We start from the raw sequence: 22,581 nt of genomic DNA on the forward strand, positions 1-22,581 counted from the left end.
ATATATTATATAGGATATATAATATCTTGGTTTCGCGTGAATTAATAAATAAAAATTTATAAGAATCTCCTAAATAAAAAATACACGTATTGGTCCATGGGTGGTTGATTTTCGTCGAGGACTGATACGAAGCGAAAGCCGTGATTAGACCACAGCGACAATCTCGTCTCGAAGAAAAAGAATATGTTTGCAAATGCGGAACATTACGGTAAGAACTAAGTCCGAGTATTTTCGTCCGGGCGCAATCTAAACTACACAGATAACAATAGTTGTTTGTGCCCTAGCCTCGGAACGAAACGTATGATAATAGCGTAATATAAATAGTTGGCAGACCTCCAGGTGAGTTAATTGCTAGATCAGCAGTAGTTTCGTTTCCTGTGTCCCGGCACGTCCGACTGAGCTAATTTTTTCTTGGCAGAAGGTGTGCTTAAGCTGGCAAGATATTCCTGCTTAATGCGCCGCCGTAGGTGCACCTGCATTTGGATCTCATTTGGGAGATTAAATCTTTCGAACGACGCGGGAAATATGTAAACGTTCCGAGATAGAGGCAGACCTAGAATTGCTGCCGGGATTAACAGCATATACAAATGTTTTTATTTATTATGATAACCGGCTGGAGTCGGAAAATTACTCGATCACTTAACGCTCCACGATTGAAGATTATTTTCTCGGATGTTATGTATCTCATAAGTTAACCGTGGATTTTGTTAACGGACGAAGTACAAAACCTTGTAAACTTCAGAAGAATATAAGAATATTGTTGTTCTTATTTAATTTATAATTTTTAAGTCATTATTCACATTTTTAAACCGGTACTCGTTTCGAGGACATTGGAAGAATTTACGAATAATAATGCACCAATTTCGATCGATTAAAATCACCGAAAAGAACGAGTACATTTTTATCTGATTTCTGTGCGTGACAAATTGTTGTAGAAAATCTTGATTTTTCATAAATAACCTCAGATTGGATAACAGAATATTTTCAAATTTGTTAAGAGTGAAAAGTAAGTTCAGCATTTTCATTCAACTTCTGCAATGTAATAACAATATTGGTTTTTCTCGCATTTGAAGCTCTATGATCCCATACTTCATTTGTTTTCTCACTCCGTTTATTACCCCGAGTAATGCACGTTTCTGGCTGCACAAAATGAATATTCGTAAGAACAAAGGTTTCTTTGCGCACAAAGGACAGCTTTCTTCGCGACTATTATTGCTGCGCGCTGCATTCGCGATTGCGAAAGGATGTCGTCGTCAAACGCAGCCTTAATTTCCGAACAAAGGGAATTAATCTCTAGAACGGTATTGTCTTCCGCCAGAGTATCAGACGCAACCCGCGGTTTTTCAAATCGGTGTAACCACTTATCGATGGACCTAATATAATACGATTTTAATCGGACCCAACGGTTATCGTATAGGTTTCGATCGTGCCGTTTAAAACGCTCGATACGGAACGCTTCCCTGATGCGCGATATTTCTGTTTAGCGGGCAGAAAATGTCCCGGCGAGAAATCCAACACGGACGCGGCGCAATGGCTGGCCGCGGCGTGGAGCCCGAATTTATAAATCAAGGACGCGGATACAATCGAACCGCCATAAAGAGAGCCCGTCAAAAGCCGATAAAAAGAAATCCCACGGGCGGCCTGGCGCTTTCGCCAAATTTTCTTATCGCCGAAATAAATCGGATAGCCAAAGCCCGGCAATTAGCAGTAAATATTGTTCACCTCGTTCTGGATAATCCGCGCTTAAACGCCCCGGCCTCCGGTTCGTTCGACTTTATCCGGTAGTTAGTTAAGCTCCAACAAACCAATTACAGTGTCCCGCGTCGCACGAAGGAGCACTGACTATCGTTGGATCAGGGACGAAGTGAACTGCGCGCGGTTAGCTTGACATTAAGTGCGGAACAGCTGATCCTTAATGACCAATTCGCGGAATTAGGCGGTGTAATTAATGGCCGTGCAGACGAGCCGCTTACGATACCGAGTTAACGACACTTTGACGCGTGCCCGCGCAGATAGTTCAAGGCGCGCTGCGATGGATCGCGTTTCGAGCACCAGAAACGAGTAATCTCGCTATCGAATTTTCGCGGCGATTTTTGCGATCCGGCCCGCTGCCGGAGTCCGGGAATGTTTTATTCGAACGATGGACGATTGATACGCACGCCAGATTTATTCGTAAGTAACGCGTAACGATTTCAATTCGAAGGAAAATAAATTCGTTGTTCAAGAATGATTTCGTTCGTTCGCAGCTTTTATTCGAAGATTATTCGAATAGAAATTTATTCGAACATTATTCGAATAGAAATTTATTCGAACATTATTCGAATACAAATGTATTCGAAGATTATTCGAATACAAATTAATTCGAAGATCTTATTCGAATACGAATTTATTCGAACATTATTCGAATACAAATGTATTCGAAGATTATTCGAATACAAATGTATTCGAAGATTATTCGAATACAAATTTATTCGAAGATTATTCGAATACAAATTTATTCGACGATCTTATTCGAAGACAAAATTCATTCGAGGATTGTTCGAATAAAAATGTATTCGAGGATTATTCGAATGAATCATGAAACGTGTAGAGTGAAAGAAAAAAATTAGAAAATTCTGTAGCTGATAGATTGGAGAACAGTTTATTCAGCTTTTATTCGAAGATTATTCAAATACAAATTTATTCGAAGATTTTATTCGAAGATTATTCGAATGAAAATGTATTCGAGGATTATTCGAATAAATCGTAAAACGTGTAGGGTGGAAGAAAAAATTTAGAAGAATCTAGCTGATAGATTGGAGAACAGTTTCTTCAGCTTTTATTCGAAGATTATTCGAATACAAATGTGTATTCGAAGATTATTCGAATACAAATTTATTCGAAGATTATTCGAATACAAATTGATTCGAAGATCTTATTCGAAGACAAAATTCATTCGCGGATTGTTCGAATAAAAATGTATTCGAGGATTATTCGAATGAATCATGAAACGTGCAGAGTGAAAGACAAAAATTAGAAAATTCTGTAGCTGATAGATTGAAGAACAATTTATTCAGCTATTATTCGAAGATCATTCGAATACAAATGTATTCGAAGATTTTATTCGAAAATCATTCGACTAACGATTCATTCGAAGATTATTCGAGAATTATTCGAATAAAAATCTATTCCAGGATTACTCGAATGAATCGCGCGAAGCGTGCAGCGTGAAAGAAAGAAGTAAGAAAATTTTGTAACCGATAGATTGGAGAACACTGTAAGGAAAGAAAAAGTTGATTCCGGGACAATCGATCTGACATTCTGTGGCCGAGCACGAGCGAATAGTGAAACGATTAAGGAGAGGAATCGTTTCCACGTTATCGGTCGAGCGGTCTCTAGAAAATTATGATCAGAAGATCAGAAAGGAAAGAGGATAGGCAGCGCGACGGCGAAGGAGGAAATAATATGTCCCACCTCCGGCCAGTCGATAAGCATCATTTCGAGTCGGCGGATGGGAAATTGGATTGTCTGCTTTCATACATTTTACTCCTATTACCGGGAAGTACACCCGATACGGTCCGATTCAACTTGACACTCGCGATTAGCGAACCCCACGGATACTTCTGTCCGTTTCTTTGATACGCCTTCGAGATTGCGCCGCTTTCCAATTCCCGTGGCCGCGTAGGTTTGTGTCCCTCTTCCCCACCCCGTTGCGTTTTTTTTTCTGCAGCCCCCCATTGTGTTCTCCACCGAGAGCCAGGCGATAAACAAGCGTTCCGCGGCCGAGCTGCTTGATTGGAGATTTTTTTTTGTCCCCGCTGCCGAATCCATTCGCTACGACAGGTCAACAAAGTTTGCTTGATTGTTGGAACGACCGTGTTTACGGATGAGTTTTAACTTCCAGACGTTTATTGATTTTTCAAACGCATTGTGCGTTCACACGCACGGCCGCGTTATACGCTCTGTCGTTGTCCCGCGCGCGCTATGGTCTGACGTTTCGCGATTTGACAAATAACATCATTGTCATGGAGATTAGCGGCGGAGACCGTAATTCACGAAGAAACGAATTTATTGTGAGCTCACCCCGAAGCTCCGGTTTGCTGCGCAAACAGTTTTTGTATGAACCGTTCGGACGGAATTCATTGCGAACTGGACACGCTGTGTCGCACAACTTTTCGCACGGAGTGTTTGGAAAAATTATTTTGTGACGGAAACACTTCGCCGATGTCGCACGATTTTTGTACGGAGTGTCTGAAGAGATGTATTGTAAAAGAAGTGTACTTTGTTAACGTCGCAATTTTTCTGTGAAGCGGGAAGAATTTATTGCAAACGAAATGCTTCACGGATGCCACAATTTTCGCATAAAGTGGGAGGAATTTAGGGCAAACAAAATATCTTGTCAGCGATTACAATTAATGTACGATTTTCTGTATGTATAACAAAGTATCAGGTTTGTTAACACTGTATAACATTGACAACGTATAAATATTGTTGCCTTTTTTTATTATATTTGACACGAGGAGTATTTTTTTGGTGAAAATGGGTTCTGATAAAAATTCGAGACAATCTGTTATTCGAATCTATTGTTTAAGTCTGCTGTACAGTGTCTTCTAAGACTGTACATTAACTAAAATTTTGGCTACACGGTGCGAAATGTTTACAAAAATTAACAAAAAAATTCACAAAAGATATTTTCCCGAAAAGGTCCAGTGTTCGAGTGTTAACAAAAGATCGAGTATTAGTTGTCGCGACCTGATTCCCGTCAACTTTCCTTCGTTGCAGCAATGTTTAAGGAAGTTCGTAATCTGTGCATGAATATTACAGAATTCTTTCTGTGATATCGTTCTGCCGCCGACACTCTCCATTGCAGTTTCAACGAGTAATTAAAGTTCAGCGCCGGAGACTATTCTCCTATTCTATTTGAAGTTTCAGAAACAGAAGTTGTTTGACCATAACGTTCCGAACTGTTGCATAATGAAATACGTTCACTCGTAACTCTGATTTACCGTTAAATGTTAAATATTGCCTCGAACGTTGACCGGCACCTATAGGAAATAATGCAACTAACAATAATGCAACTACTGGACAGCACACTCGAATGAAGTTTCTATTGCGACGGCTACTGATAATTATGCACCCTTAATTTTCGACCGCATTGATCATGCTTGCTGCCGTTATCCCGCAGATTGCCGATATTGCTAAATTTTTACGAAAAATGAAATTTTTATAACGGAGTTGAATCTTTAAATTCCTTTCGATCGATGTGGAGCAATTGTACATTTGTTTCACGTGGTCGAATTATAAATTAATCGCACGATGGATGTGGTATATTCTATTAAAGTAACAAAAAAATCTATCGTAATTATTAACTTTATATGTAATATAAGTTCATTATAATTGGTATCGCTTCTATGTAAAATCAATTAATTTTAATTTCCATTAATAATCGATTAATTTTAATTTCTATTAAAAATCTACTAAAATTTAAATAGCTATTAAACTGCTATAAAAACACGAGCTTAATTATCTGTGTGCTATTTCTAGCAGAGAAAAGTTGATATTTCGTTATAATAATACACTGTAGGGTTCATCATAAAGAAACAAGTTTTTACTTGAAATCAAGACGCTTTGATTTCCTAAAGCATTGTTCTCGATGGCTTCGAACTATTGGCATCTTTTGGTACAGCACATTATTGTTCGTTAAACGATTAAACGAATATATTTCAGAATGTTGATATTACGCGAATAAAACTTTTTGTATCTCAGCATCTCTTTGTAAATTCCACCACGACAAAGATTCTATGCATTTCTGGAAAAAAATGAGTGCTTCGAACTTACTAAAATTATTCGATGAGAAAAAGAAATTCTTCGACGGCGCCCACTTCTTGTAACTGTTCCAGAGAATCTCCTATTCTTCGGGAAGATCGGCGGTCTAATCGCGGCGCACAGAAACGATCTTACAATACCATAAAAAAGAAAAAGAAAAAAAATGAAAGAAGAACCCATTGATTTTAGAAACGAGCACAAAGACGCGCGACGGACAATGGGCGTTCGGTGTGTGAACGCAGATCACAAAAGTTTCACTGTACTTATTCCTGGCGGTATCCGAAGGTTTACCCAGGCCAGGGAGCATTTAATTCCTGCCGAACCAAAGAAAACGGGCCAGAGATCATTACGACGTAAGAAAATAGACGGCGTGGAAAGTTAAAGAAGTCGAATCGCGTCTGATAAACGGGACGCATTTGAAATGATACGTGCCGAGCATTCCTCCGGTTGCGCACTTCCTCTGTTCATCTGCCTTCACCTTCTCTCTCTCTCTCTCTCTCTCTCTCTCTCTCTCTCGCTCACTCTCTTTATCCAGCCCCTTGAATGTTCGCCTTCTCATTTCTCCATCAGACTCCCTTGTGCTTGTCTCAAGGCTGTCCTGCGGCAGAATTCGAGAACGATAAAAAGCTTGAAACTTTCGGAGCTCCGCGAACAATCGTTTTTCCGGTAGCTCCGGGGCAACTTCGGGCTTCAGGATTCGCGCGTGAAGTCACGTATACTATATACACCGATGCATGCGCGGGTCCCGTATTCATGACGGTACATTCAGACTGCATTTTCTTGTGTCTGGCTGAAGCGGTGCCGCGAGTTTGGAACTGTTAGGAATTGTAGCCGGAGACTCTTGGCCGAGAAAGTTCAGCGTCCCCGCATCTTGCGCGGCCGAATTCCGCGGCACACCTTCGGCCGTCGCATCGACATTTTTAATCACGCCGTTGCCTGTCCGCCTCGAATTCCGATCAGTCATATCGCTGATTAATTGCGACCACGAGTTCCGCTGGAACTCGTAGCGGGAACGAAGACCTCGGGGACTTCCTTTTGTTCCCTGAAGAATATCGATTGCTTTGCGGCTTGAATTTGTAATTTTGTAATCTGACGCTGAGCGCAAGCTTTATCGGCGCAGTTCGAGCGAGACGCGTGAATTTTTTGCAGCTCGGCTTTTTACCTTGCTTTTCGTTCAGCCCGCGTTAGAACATTGCGCGAAACCTGCGCATACCGTGTTTTAAAGCACTATGCGCGGAACAGGTATTAATAAGGTTTTTAAAAATTTAATGCTTCTTCATTTCGTTGTATATTTTAATGAATCTTTTTGTGATATCCTAGCAATCCTCGTTATATGCTTGTTATCGAGATCTTATTGTCAGTTTCGCAAGTATTAAATGTTTAGAAAAAGGTGTCAATGCCACATTAGGTACATTCTTCTACGGTCTCCAAATTATTTAAAATTTATCTACGTAGAAGAATACAATTTTTTCAATCGTCGGTCACCGGTGGTTGATAATATATTATTTCATCATATGATAAAATAATATATTATAGTATATAGTATATTATATAATATCATATTTGATTTATAATATATTATTTTATTTTTATTGGTATATAATATTTGATCTGATTAATGAGTTCATGATACATCAAATTATTTTGTGCACTCGGTGTAAAAAGTCTTTGAGCATCTTTCAGGATGTTATAACTTTTTTATCATTCGACTGAATGACTTATATTTTTTTTTTGAAATTTTAGAGAAACCAGTTCACTCTGCAATGACCAAAATAATGTTTTTTTCACTTTGCTATTTATTACTTCGCTTTATTACTTTGCTATTTATTACAAAAAATTGTGCCGAATGTGTCGATGACCCTAGATACGAGACTTCCGCTTCGATTGCTCGACTTTCGTCTTGCGGACGGTACACCGGCGGGCTAATTGATGAACACGCAGACGCGTGAAATTCACGTTGCCATTAGCCGGCCCGCCGGAATGTTTCGCAACGGCTAGCAAAATGAACTTGTTCCCATAATGAAATTGAAGGGTCGTCGGCTGGACAGGGCTGACGTATCACAATCGACACGGAAATCTCGCGGAACGACGACTGCACCCAATCAAGCCGCCTCTTGACAAGCGGCCGTTCTTGACGAGAACAAATGAAAACACGCGTAATCCAATCCCGAGCCGTATAAGCTCGATGTCTGAACGATATCGAGCGAGAATTAGCCCGGTAGCTGGAGCCCGTGCTCCGAGCCAACTTCTAATTAAGCGTTTCTGTATTCTCCGGCCAAAAAAGGAAGCGGGGGAGAGAGAAAAAAAAACTGCGGCGGGGAAAAAAGCGAAAAGCAAGCTAAACCGAGCTGAGATCGACGGCCATTCCTCTTGCCGGAATACCATTCCTCACTATAAACGGGGAGCATGTTTCTCGGACCATCTGCGCCGCAAGCGAGGAAATTCATTTTCTTGAGCGGTGCTCCTACGCATTAGCTGACCGTGGTAAATTGCAATTGAGTTCTTTGCTGGGAGATGGTAACTCTATTTTTATCGGCTTTCCGGTTATCCGGTGCTTCCAGCCGCTACGCGGAACGCGCGTTCGCCCCGCGGACAGATGATTCCATTGATCACGGAACGTTGCATTGCAAATCGTTTGTGTGTGCTGTCGAATGCATATAAATTAATACTTGCGACCGCGCGGCGACGTAATTAATTCGGGCGATCTTAATTCCCGTTGCGGAAACTCTGCGAAATCGACAGTTATTTCGACGCGTACGGCTGCTTAACCCTTTCGCACTAGGAGAATTGTCTCGAGGAAGCCATCGGCGACGCGAGCTGCGCACGATATTATTGACAAAATTATGGACACGATCATTTATTCGGAACAAACGAATGGCATACAGGATGTCATGAGGGATGAAATGAGGGGTTCGTGAGATCATTTGAAGCAACTCTTTCCTTAGCGAAAATGCCAAGGAATGCTAATATTCGCTAAGAAAAATATAGTACAATAAGTTTAGGACACTTTGTACATTGTATAAACGATTGCTCCAATTAATCTCGGAATGTTTACTTCCGTCGCGCTTGGATCCGTACTTCTCCCGCTCGCAGATACCCGCAAAACCATCGGAAGACAGTGTCGAACTTTCGAAAGAGGTAAACAAGGTAATAAAAAAAATCCCGAATACTTTCGTGCAGCTTAGCTCCTCCGAACTGTCTTTTTACGCATCTATAAACACCGAGAATGTTTTCTGTGTCCCCGAAACTTCTATGTGCTCCGCGTTTCCGGCTGTAACGCCGATCCTCTCCTAAAAGCCAGGTTATACAGCATAATAATCGAACAAAGTAGCCACAGTTCGTTGAGGTGCCACTGGTAAATTATGATCTTTACGGGGCGCGGTTTTCGAGCGCGACGACGCTTTGAGCATCTTTCAGGATGGTATAACTTTTTTATCATTCGACTGAATGACTTATATTTTTTTTTGAGATTTTAGAGGAACCAGTTCACTCTGCAATGACCAAAATAATGTTCTTTTCACTTTGCTATTTATTACTTCGCTTTATTACTTTGCTATTTATTACAAAAAATTGTGCCGAATGTGTCGATGACCCTAGATACGAGACTTCCGCTTCGATTGCTCGACTTTCGTCTTGCGGACGGTACACCGGCGGGCTAATTGATGAACACGCAGACGCGTGAAATTCACGTTGCCATTAGCCGGCCCGCCGGAATGTTTCGCAACGGCTAGCAAAATGAACTTGTTCCCATAATGAAATTGAAGGGTCGTCGGCTGGTCTCGGAAGAAGAGTCTTCGTGTAAGGTCATCGTCCGAAGTAATCGCAGTAAATTCTCCCTAATTGACGCTCGGATTGTACACGAAAATGGACAGTTCGGGAAGAGCAGAGGCGACTATTCGGGCCTTTCTTTCTCGTTCCTCTCACGCAGCCTCTCTTCGCCCCTGTCCCGTCGTACGAGGAGGTATCGTCGGCATCCAATTATCGGCTATTTGGAACGTCGAAGCGGGTCAGGTCAGCGGGTCAGGTATTCAGGCTAGCAATTGTTGTTGTTGTTGTAATCTTTACGGATAACAAGTGGCGCAGCTGGTCCGGTCGCAGGAGGACAAAGCGTCGGTAGAAAACGGGGACATAAAAGGGTCGCCGTCAAGGATGTTTGCCCGCCGATGGCTGTAATTACGTCGCCAAAAATTGGCGAATTTTTTGTTTTTCCAGCCGCAGACCCGTCTCTCCCGGAGCGGACGGTGGCCGGGCATTAATCACTGGACCGCGATGGAAATTGATTGACGCGATTGTTTCGAGTATGATATACGGGTGGGGGGACGGGGAGGGGCGAGGCGGCTCCAGGATCCGTGAAAAGCGTTCTCCAGTCGATGAGATATTTGTTTCCCAGCGAGCCCCGGGGAAGAAAATACGAGCGGGAAAACGGCCGCGGAAAGTTCCTGCACGGGCATTCCACGGTTTTCCCGAGGTTCCGCCGATTTCGCTCCGGGATCCGCTGTCCCGCCGCCCGCAGTTTGTTGGATTCCATTTAGTTATGAGAACTCGGAACTTCGAATTGAAATGCATCGTGCGAAATCTCGAATTCCCCGTCGCGATTGTTTCCGTTTTATCGCGGCCGACCGTCGCGAGAAAAAGATAAAACGACAGCGTCGGAGACACTTCGATGCGGTTAAATTTGCACGGTTAAATTTACATGAAATCCGCGCTAAATAATTGTTGCGACACGTTTCGAAATCGTTCGTAGACTGGCGGACTCGTTTAGATGCGAAAAGAACAGTCGAATGCGCAACCCTTTGCACTCGGAAGATTTTTCGGATGTGCTGGTCGCCGGAGAAATTGTTGCAGAAATCGTGATTTTGCTGTGGAAAGTTCAATCGAAATGAAAATCATTGTACTGCCGTGAAATTTTATTATTATTTATTAATGAATAACAGATTTTGTGGGTTCATTTATGCATTTTACACGATTACTTTACGATGCGAGAAAAGAAATAATAATTCGAGAGAAATGCCGCTTCAATAGGATAACGTGACGCGAGTATTATCTTTGAGTTTTGGATTCAATAGGACCGATTGATTCTCTTGATTTAACGCAATACAATTCGGGAGTGATGCAATAATTCTGGTACAAACTCGCCAGTATTATTAACATTGTGTAACCAAAGCAGTATTTTTCACAGAATTTTACGATCTGCCGTCTCATAAAAAATGAACTGCATACAAATCGTTCCGAGCATAAATTATTAAAAATATTGTGCGCGCCGCATATTCATTTGGAAGTAACGCGATATTTTCGCGACAAGTTCTCTCGTATTATTAATATTCTGATTAATTAAAGCAGACGTTTATCGCAAAAATTTGTAATCTACTATCCCAGACAAGATAAATTGCATATAAATCTTTCCGTGTATAATATTATTAAAAAATAACGCGCACGTCGCGCGCATTTGCGATATGTAATGCAATAAATATTTTCAGTAGAAAATCTCTCGCATTATTAATGCTCCGAGATTAATGAAATCCGACATTTGTCACGAAAATTTGTAATCTACTGTTTCATCGAAACTAAAGTAAGCGTGTTTCATTTCGCGCATAATATTGTTAAAAATATTGTGTTCGAAACATTTTGTTGAAAATCTAGCGCGTGAAAAATGTTGCGTACACGTTTGAGAATAATGCAACGAATATTTCCTGGACACTACTACTCTTGTAGGCGTTCCAGTTCGCGTGGATAGAATTGTAAATGCGATACTATGAAAATGAGATATCGTCCGCAATGCTTCTAAACGGTTGTCATTTATTCCCGTAATAGCATCAGCACGATTTCTTAATGTTTTCGCTGCTGCTTCCACGAAGATAAACGACTCCAAGATGAGTTAATAAAATGGGAAATTGATTGATCTCTCCAGAAAACAATCGAATGGAAGCACGAGAGAGGACACGATCGAATTTTAAATGTACATAAGCAATCGATGTACATAAGCGAGTAGATTCCTTATCGATTCCTAAATCGATAGATTCCTTGAAAGTTTTCATGAATTACAACAGCTCGAACCTTTTCAGTGGCAAATGGTGTTTCTAAGAACATTAATTGATCAAAGACTACTTCATTCTGAGTGCTCAATAAGTATCATTCTATTTTTAGTAAAAACTATATCAATGGTAACGAAGCTTTCCATTTTCAAAATCTACCCTGCGTTCGCTTTACGATGAATTTTAATTAAAACGTTATATTCTGATGTTGCGTATCGATGAACTTGATTTTCATATTAGTTCTGATTAATTGAAATATTATATAAACTACCCACAGCAAAATGGATAATTGTTATTTACTGATAGTTCAGATTTAAACAACGATGAAATTGTATTATTTGTACATTTTGTTTATTTAAATTTTGGACGGTGAGTAAAATAGAATATTTCTCTCGAATCTAGATTTTTAGTTGATATGAAAATAAATTTTGTTTTTTCACGAATAATTCAATCTCCCGTGCATTTGCAGGAGCAATTACCTGTATTATTTAAAACAATTACACAACAGTTAAAATTCGAATTTAATTTTTAATTGATCTAATCTATTTTACAAAAAGTTTTTTTACAGTAAACGTTGTTTACACAGTAAAACAATCGTAAAAACATTTTTCTCACTTCTAGAAACGTTAAACTTTACGTTAAAGTCAGTTCCATTTGCTCGAGTTTGTTCGAAATTTCGAGACAAGACTAATTACTCCTAATCAAAAGAAAACAAATTCTTTACCAATTTGTTGTAAATTATTTACCAATTGTGATAGAATTATTGAACAACGTTTGTTTGAACAATTCTCTGAGCAGGCATTTTTTACAGAAATGTTATTTCGGGGAGAATTCACATTCCTTATCATCTCGACTTATTATTTATTTAAGATAATAAGATTGTTTGCACTTTATTAAACAAAATCGAATGTCCTCGTACGTTCTTTAATTCGACGAACTGACAAAAAAATAACAAATTGTTCCAACGAAAATTGCTCAGCAATATAACAGAGTCGAGTAATAAAATTGGCAAGAAACATATTATTAGATCAAGATAATGTAGACTTTTTCGTTCATGAATTAATATAGATCTCATATGTTCTTTATAATTTTTCAAAATCCACCATGGATCGAGCACTGCAAATCCTTGTCATCTCGACTTATTATTTATTTAAGATAATAAGATTGTTTGCACTTTATTAAACAAAATCGAATGTCCTCGTACGTTCTTTAATTCGACGAACTGACAAAACAATAACAAATTGTTCCAACGAAAATTGCTCAGCAATATAACAGAGTCGAGTAATAAAATTGGCAAGAAACATATTATTAGATCAAGATAATGTAGACTTTTTCGTTCATGAATTAATATAGATCTTCATATGTTCTTTATAATTTTTCAAAAAAGCTCCGTTCCCATTTTCGCGAAGCAAAACAGCGGATTACTTGTTAGTATTCCTGATATATTGGTATCGCCGAAATTCTAGAGGGATCCGGCTCTCGGATGGCCGCTATTAAGAATAATATACGTTTATAGAGTGTTGTACGAGGTCCGAGTAGATGGCCCGGCCGTTTTATTATCAAATTTCGTCATTTTCCAAATCGCGGGATAACGTAGCCCGCCGCAATTGCGGACACCAACGGGGTAGGTAGTTGGTTCACCCAATCCAGTCATAACCATTAGAGGTGGCTTTGCTCCTTTTTCACTTCCACTTGAAGCTCGCTCGGATTTTGCATCAACTGCTCACGTCCGCCACCAATACCGGCGTCCTCTTTTTGGTTTATGATGGTCAAGTACCATTATAACGGAAATTTATCCGAAGAATGTAATACCGACGCTCGGGCGCAATTCGCCGTTTTACTGCCGCCGCGATCCGACTTTAATTTTAAACTGAACCCAGTTAATAATCGTTGACCGCCCGCCGGTCCTCGTGGAACGCCGCGCGGTCAAACATTTTCATATCTATGAATTTGATAGGCGGTATTACGCGCCCCGTAGATCCGCAACCGTAATGATCACCTCGCGCGAGCTTCTCGAAAAAACACGGAGGCGATGGTAAAAAAGCGGACTGCGGATTTTTATGCGAACTCCCATATTCGCGCGTCGTTACACAAAAATCAGAGTCGAACGAAAGTTTCCCCTCGTTCACCAAAAGATGCCTCATCGTCGAAAGAATACTAATTAGATCTCGTTATGGAATCTCTGCACCGTTGTGTTCATTCGAAGAATTATGCTGCAAAAGAATATATTTAACAAGTGCATAACGTTTCGACAGTAATCCCTGTGCTCGATTTCTGTATAGAAATATTTATGTAGAAGAAAAGAATTCCGAAAATAAATATTCTTGCAAAAGTTTATTCGAAACTTCGATCTTTCTTCTTTATTCGAAGCATTCGAATTTCTCAGAGATTTATTTGCTTTTCCATATGCATTTAAGAAAGGACGATCTAAGGGAAGACAATTTAGAAAAGGACAATTTTTGCTTCTGATCGCATTAGTATTTTTTTTTCTAGCTATATGCAACGACCTAAATCATGACAGATATTAAAAACAGTACATTTCGGGAAACATATAATAAAGATTGCAGAAAAATACCATCTTGAAACACAAACAAACGTAGACAAACGTAAACGAACCTCGATGCATGTAATAAAAATTGTATTAAATTGTATCGTAAAATTGTGATAAAAAAGAGATAAAAATGAGAATAAAACGTTAAGGACGAACGTTTGCTGTAAATATCACTGTCTAAATCATTGTATAAAATTGTGAATGCGGCAAATATTACTTGTACTTGTGGTTCGAGGAGCAGCGACCGTAATTCAGTCGCAACATCTTTAGAACACCATTCGATCGCGTTTTCTTTCGCGGAAGTTTCACGGAGGCTCCGGTTCCCCGGTACTTTCGTGCGGGAACCGAAAATACGATCAACTAAAGGGGGGCATCGACACACCTAGTTTTGACGATTTATAAAGTTTCCGGGAGCGCCGGGAACGCGGGGGATGCAGCTTTAATAAGCCGACCGGTCCGTAGAGAAAGGTAAGACCAGCAACGAAGTTCTGTTCCGCGGTCGGCGAGATTGAAACCGCTGCACGCCGACGTTGTTTCTTGGCAACGGTTTTCTAACACCGGTAAAAGTGCATTCGCCAATAATTCATGGGGTAATTTATTTGGTATCCGTTTCCACGATTACCGGGAAATTGGTGTCTGCGGTCTGCTGCCGCAGCTGCAATAATTTTTGAGCAGCTTGATTTAATATTGAACGTATCGGTCTGTTTCGTGTACAGGCCGCCTCGGAGATAGGTTCGTAGATAGCGGAAGAAACTTTACGAATATAGGGAATATTAGAAAGGAACATTCGTTCGACGTAAATAATGCATCGTTCAAAATTGTGATCTACTTCAGTCTCGTTGAATTAATTTAGATTTTTAGATATTATTTCTAACGAAATTTATAAAGCTAATAAATTGTTCAGTTTTAAAGTTATTAATTGTTAAATTACAAAGCATGATAAATTGAACATTTCAATTTTCATCTATTTCAATGGAAAATATAAAATACTTTATACATTATATTCGTCTTGCAGTTTATTTCGTGATTAGTCAGCGATCGTTATTATTAACTGTCACATAATGAATTTGTGAACACTGTTTTATAAGCACGAATCATTTTATTGAATATCTCTCTTTAATAATGTTTCCTACTTAGCAATTTGATAAATACAGAAAATTCGTAATTTAATGAAATCTTTCACATGTGAAATCATTGCTATATATCTAAATTGTATAAATAAATCCTCCCTAATTGTAATGTAAATTCTCCCTAATTTTCCATCAGCTTTCAATCAAAGATGGACAATCTCGGAAGAGGAGTTACTATTATGAATAATCGTATTTTCTCTTTCCAAATTGTCCACTTTTGTTTACAAGCTGAAGGAAAATTAGGGAGAATTTACTGTACTCTGCAATATATTAATATTCTAACCAATGACTATTTCACTCACTCAATATTTAAATATTGAAACGTACGATCGCAATGCAGATTTTATTTTATTTCTACGTGGAATTAATTTGATCGTATCGCCATTTAACGATTACATATTGGTCACCCGTGATCGATGTAAAACCGTTTCAGCGATTGGTCATTTCGTCCAGCGATAGGTGTTTCATCAGAGAAACGTTTCGCATGCTTGAGAGACTTTAAAAATTGTGTTCGTCAACGCGAAATGCTTCCCCGCGGCCATTTTGCGTTCCGCGCTCTGCTATATTTGCTTCATAGTCAGCGGTATCGATAATTGACTTTTCCGGATCTCTGACTCTATTGTGAAAGCTTATAACACGCGTAACCAAATGCTTCTGGTTGTCCGCAAATCGCGTGTGGCACGCGAATTCATTTTTCTTTTTTTTCTGTTTTTGTTTTTTCGTGAACCACCACTGTTTGAGTGTACACAGAAATTTATATTAACCCTTTGCACTCGAGGGCTCCGGAGCGGAGCCATTTAAAATTTGTCTTTAAACGGAGACAATGCAAATAATTTTCAGTTTTTAACATAAGAACAAAAACAAATCGTAAAAATTAGTTATAGGATGTTTCGCTGTTGGTGACAAATGACGTTTGTATCCATAAACAATTAAAAAAATAATAACATACAACGATGACTTTTCTTTTAATGCTTATATCATGAACTTACATGTGAATATGATCTTTTCACTAAAATGGCTTCGAGTTGCTGGTAATATGACTCAAAAAAAACTTCGAGTGCAAAGGGTTAAATATCAACGCGCTGGACGAAACACACTTGGCTACGCTATTACGAGAGCACCCGAATCTTTCGAATACCACCCTGATATATTTAGCACGCCATTTATTATCGGATGTAGGTCAACGCATTAAATTTAAACGAGAAAGCACTAATGGAAATCACTGAATGCGATACTTTCGCGAATCCTGTTTGATACGCTTTTCTAAGGGATGAATAATTTTCCAAGCGGATAAAAACTAACGACGGAATCTGACTCGATGCGCACAATTTGTATCTGTAATTTATGCTTACGAAAATAGATATTTCGATGATTTTAAGTTGGTAATTTTTCGTTTTTATTTGTAAGTTCCTCCGTTGTGCTTCAACGACAGAAGTCATTAGCAACGTTGTACTACAAATATTTCTACCGAATTTCCAATAATTTTTGGTAAAATTTCAATGATTTTGTGAGCTCAGTGAATTTTGCAATATTGTGTATTTACTATGAAGTAGTAATAATAACAATAAATCGATGTTTATATGAAAATATACTGGATTATATATTACTAAATATTAAACCTCTCCAGAATAAATTATTTCAATTACTTATCATTGTCATAATCATAACGTAAACATCGTAAACTAATATTCTGCATTCGTGTGTGCCCTGCTGAATCTGTTGTGATCTCTTTTATTTTATTCACTTAATAAATATATTTATTATACATTATATAATATATATAATACATTTATATATATATATATATACATACATTAATTATTTACATTATATAAATATCCTACACAATAGAAAATAACAATTTGCATCAGCTGTCTGCGAATCCTTTGTGCAGACTACTTTTATTTACAAGCGGTCAAATCAAGACAACAAATAAATATCCTCATTATTCAGACAATTCTGATATCAGATCAAAACGACAATTAAATTTGGTGCTCGGGAGACAGTGATCACTGCAGAACGGCTAACGCGATGCTTCATTTGTATTGTTCTGCTTCTTCGTGGAGCCTCCAACTGCGAGAAGTATCGCGAAATTAATATTTTACTACGATGTTGAACCCTACTGGCCGGCGAGTCATTATTTAGCCGTGCATTATTAAAACAAACGAATTCACCGGGATCCTTGGGACCGATTATCCCCAGGAAATCCATTCCATCTGTTTTGTAGTTACGCATCTGCAATGCAAATGATTGTTAAACAGATTCTCTGGATGGAGAAAGTTTCTCCAGAATGATGTCGTTTTTCAAATTTTAAAAGAGTGACCGAAATTTGCAATGACTTCGAGACGATTATTATAGTTCTACTTGCAGTACATGTAAAAGAAGTGCAATAATGACTCTCTTATCCGAACATTCATTTTTACAGTATTATGTATATCCAAACGATCTATTGTCTATTCATTGCACTATTTAGATACATAAATAGAATAAATAAATAATAGTAATGATAATAATAATAGTATAATAATAATAATGAATAAGTATAATATAATAGTATACTAATAATAAATAATAATAAATAATAATAAATAATAGTAATAATAGTAATAATAAATAGATACAAAATAGATACAAAAGTATAATATAATAGTATACTAATAATAAATAATAGTAATAATAGTAATAATAAATAGATACAAAAATAAACTCTCTGATAAAATAGTCTCTAGTATACTCAAAAGTGCACAATGCAAATGCAATAAGCACCGCAATAAATTATAGAGGGATTATAAGAATTTTTGAGTTGAATAATAATCGTTGATTTACTTCCATCTGGTATTAAGAGCGCCAAATAATCGATGTTTCGATCATTAACAGAGAAAATTATCTGTCAATTGTATGCTCCGCTATTAATTGCGATACGGTGCCAATATCGTTGTACACATAACACAGTGCTGTTGTGAAATGCATATAGATGAGTAAATCGTCATCGAACGCATTTGTCGAGTGATTTACGGATTCGCAGAAGTTGTTCGAACTCAGTTTAAGAGAAACGAAGATATTTCTTTTTCGTCAAGTAAATATTAAATGCGACGATACAATTAGATCTGTTTCTCTCTAAGATATCATCTGCATAAAAATATTTATTAGAAACAATTACGAACGCGTTAATATTATATTTAATTAATACTTTTTTTAATTTTAAGTAATTGTCGAGTGATTCACAATTCACAGAAGTTGTTAGAACTCAGTTTAAGAGAAACGAAGATGTTTATTTTTCGTCAAGTAAATATTAAATGCGACGATACAATTAGATCCGTTTCTGTCATCTGCATAAAAATATTTATTAGAATCAATTACGAACGCGTTAATATTATATTTAATTAATACTTTTTTTAATTTTAAGTAATTGTCGAGTGATTCACAATTCACAGAAGTTGTTAGAACTCAGTTTAAGAGAAACGAAGATGTTTATTTTTCGTCAAGTAAATATTAAATGCGACGATACAATTAGATCCGTTTCTGTCATCTGCATAAAAATATTTATTAGAAACAATTACGAACGCGTTAATATTATATTTAAACGGAAACTTTGGGTCTATCGTATTTCGATTTCGATTCTGTCTCTCGCGTACGCGTCGAATGAAAATGCATGAACATCCGTTAATAATCATTAATCGATGGATTCTTTTATCGACGTCACCGACAAAGGCTATCAGCTATGCAAGTAGAATATGAATATTGAAATTCTAATTATTCCTGTCGGCAGTGAGCCGGTCGTACAGGGCTCGTACATCAGCAGATATAATTTAAAGTTTCTAAACAGGTTCCATGAATGATTGATGCATTCACGATCATCAGACATTCGCAACGAGTTCAACGTTCCATCTTGACCCGCGGCCCTTTCCGCCCCTTTCCGAGAGTAAACGACGCGTTCCACTACAGATTTAAAACGAGGGTAAACCATCGTCGGTGGCATGGTTGTGCGCCACGCTTTAAAACTGACCGTCATCGATCAGCGCTCAAAATTCGTTTTATCCGAAGCCACAAACGGCAAAATAAATCTCATTGTGTCTTTATGGAATTGCGAATAGACTATTGATCGGCGCTCAAAATTCGTTTCATAGGAAACTATACAAAAAGCGAAACAAATTTGATCGTTTGACCGTCGATTTTTGCGAAATAACTTGATATAATAGACGAACTTTCGACGGTAGAAAGGTCAAAAGAATCAAAGAACATTTTTATTTTACGCAAAGGTTTAATAGGTCTAATGGTTATCGTATTGTTTATTTTTTTCCGGAGAATTATCATTCTGTATTCTTTATTAGTCTCAATAAATCCGAAAATAAATATAAGGGATAAAGAAATCCAAAGAGTAACTCAAAGCATGATAATTTGATTGTACGGTATCTAGGCAAACTTTCATTTCCAGAGGCACATTTTAGTAACGTTACAGATAAAAATGTAACGTAGAATTTTATTTTATATAGTAATACCTCCAGCAGATGCACAGTGGCCAGAACTGTATTAATCCTTATCGCTTCAACCGGCACTGATGCTGCCATCTGCAAGCTGAGGTTTTATTTCAACTGATAACACCGTGGAAACTCGTACAATAATAACAGTGCACGCAATAAAACGTAAATTCTAAAGTATAATCATTTAATTGAACGTAACAGTCTATTGAAAATTGAAGCCACTGGGAACTTTCAAAATCAGTTCAGTTTGCATTGCAATATCTTCTAAATGTTTATGTTAAACTTCACTTTATTTGTTGATTTTTAAATTCACTTTATCTCTTAATGTTAAATTCCGTTCACCTTTTAATTTTTACATTCACCCATTATCTGTCCCCGATACTGCGAAATTATTTCACTATGATTGTGTCACCCATTCAATTAAAATTGCATTATTTTATACTGTAAAATATTGAAATCAACAAAATCATACAGTATTTTATACATGTAAAAATAGCACAGTAAAGTAAATAGGAATCATTTACGTCAGAATTACACAAAATTAGAAATTAGAAATTCAAATTAAAAAATGAAAAGGTAATAAGTCTGTATAGTAAAATATTAAGTGACATAAGTAAAAGATAGAAGCATTTATTGTGCACATAATTTTTTTTTTTTAAGAGCGTGCGAGAATTATGAACTCGTCTAAACAATGCAGAAAAATGAACGTAAACACTTGAATGTAACGCTGAATTAATGGGCTTGAAGCCCACGCGTTTTAATCAAAATTCTCGTGTTACAGCTAATCTGCATGATAACGGAGGTGTAAATTAATTCCGTGAAAAACGTATGCCCCCGAAAAATGTCTAATATCCATCGTCAGTATACGGCGAAACGTATTTTGGCATGATCGGCGGCGCGACTGGAATTTCTTGTAAATTATCGAGCACCGTCGATAGGCAAATTTAGCTCGAAATAGGCGGATCAAGAGAAAATAATTAAAGCGGCGTCCATTGAGCCCGTACCACCCTATAGCATTGTTTAATATTCATTACGAGGGTATTAACTTTAGTATTTTCAGTGGAGCACCATGTTTTTCGATACAGAAAATCGGTCGGCGGAGGAGCAAGATTAATTGAAATCTGTTCTATTTTCGGCGAGATAAATAGCCGCAACCGTGCTCGAAATTTCTATCCCCGGATCGGCGATTTTTTAATTAAAACATTATCCCGAATAATTTTGTCACTGTAACGGGCTTTAATAAATCTGCGCTCTTATTGGCTGCTGCCGATTTATTACTCGCCGGCTACGTAATTAGATGGAAGCCCCGTGATCGTTAAAAGTAAAATTCATTTTTCCAACGTTCCGCCGGCGAACGGAGTGTCCGGCCCATCGACAAATAAGAAAAACAATTTTTGTATTATTAACTTGTTCGCGTCGCTGCTCGAGTCGCCGCGATGTCAGCGGGCGCGATTCTCGTTCAAAGCGCAATAAAACGGTAATAAGGAAACCAGCATCGAGTTTTATGGGGCCATTATAAAGAGGAGAGTTTAATCTTCGAATTCGGGATAGTTTGAACCGCGAAGAAAATTTATTAAACTACCCCGGGACATTTGAATACGTAGAACTTTCGAAATAACTTTCCGGAAAACTTAATAAAAATGCTGCGTCTGCAATTGAAAGCGCGGACTACGGTTTTTAACGAGTCCGCGGAGCTCATTGTTCAATATACAGTTTTTTGCGGCAAAATGGTTGGCGCGACGAATATTCTATGCTAAAAATATCTAACGAAAATTCTAACTGCGGATTTTATGCATTTGCGGCAGGTATTACAAGAATTTCGGGACAGCTATGTATTATTATTGTAATATGTTCGTTTCACTGAAATTTATTAGAGAAAGAAATTTCCATTTGACTCACGTTCGTTGCGATCGATGGAGATCGTTTCCATTGTTTATACAAATTTATAATTGCTCATAAGTCGCGAACGATGATCAAAAATATTTCAAGCCTATAATATATATATCATAATATATAATAATAATAATATATAATAATATAATAATATAATATATAATATAATATATAATATATAATACATAATATTTTTAAGCCCGTAAATCCGCGTGGAATGTTGTTGGATAACTTTCTACATTTATTTAGACAAAGGGGTTGATTTTTCCCTTAACGCAATAAACGTTCACGGAATTATTAACTCTATAAATCGTGCCAAAGAGAACGATAACTGTCATTAAACGTAAATTAGAATCCATGAAATATGAAGTTTAAACATCATTCGTTAATTTATTGTTACACACAATTTTCAGTTAAATGTTCTTCTTTAAAGCTTCCTTTTTTCCAAATAAAATTGTGAAACTGACGAAATTCAATTCTATTTCATTCGTGTAGGTTTACGTTAACTTTGAAGTGTGCACGAAGTGTAATTACCAATTATGCAAGGTTTCATCAAAAACGGCGCTGTATCGATGGCCGGCGATCCCTTATAAGGTCCAAAAAGCTACTTTAATTTCGAGCATCAGTTTAACATACATAATTGAGGTTGTTATGGCAGTATCGCCTGACAGCGGTTTATTATAGCATGG

General features: G+C 37.8%; 1 protein-coding gene across 1 annotated transcript in view; it reads right to left on the reverse strand.

The window, feature by feature from the left end:
• dpr1 (defective proboscis extension response 1) overlaps nt 1-22,581 on the reverse strand; it is a 637,236-nt gene that overhangs the window by 337,189 nt on the left and 277,466 nt on the right. The window lies entirely within an intron of this gene.

This window comes from Megalopta genalis, chromosome 11, assembly GCF_051020955.1.
Source record: "Megalopta genalis isolate 19385.01 chromosome 11, iyMegGena1_principal, whole genome shotgun sequence".
Taxonomy (NCBI): domain Eukaryota; kingdom Metazoa; phylum Arthropoda; class Insecta; order Hymenoptera; family Halictidae; genus Megalopta; species Megalopta genalis.